The following is a 367-nucleotide window of genomic DNA, read 5'->3' as shown; positions in this document are numbered from 1 at the left end:
CCACCCCCCCCCCACAGTTCCCCCGGCAGCTGCCAGACCACCAGGGTCCCGTCTGGAGGGGTCCAAGCACCCCCGTGCCTCAAGCAGGCACACGTGGCTCCTGCTCCCCACCACCCTGCATGTCTCCAGGTCACTGCTAACCCTCCGTGGCTGCTGCAATGGAAATGCCATCCTGCTGCCACGGGCAGCCCCGGGGCAGGGTCACGCTGTGCCCTGGGGACTCGGGGTGCAGTGGGGCTTGCTGCCTCCCGCTGGGTAGGGCCCCCACTGCTCCCTCCCGCTGCTGCCCCCGTCCCCGGAGAGTTCATCTGGCACTAAAAGCTCCACACTCCCCCCACAGTTCCCCCGGCAGCTGCCAGACCACCAG

Source organism: Egretta garzetta, unplaced genomic scaffold, assembly GCF_000687185.1.
Source record: "Egretta garzetta isolate BGI_Z169 unplaced genomic scaffold, ASM68718v1 scaffold105, whole genome shotgun sequence".
Classification (NCBI taxonomy): Eukaryota; Metazoa; Chordata; class Aves; order Pelecaniformes; family Ardeidae; genus Egretta; species Egretta garzetta.
This window is presented reverse-complemented; position numbering follows the sequence as displayed.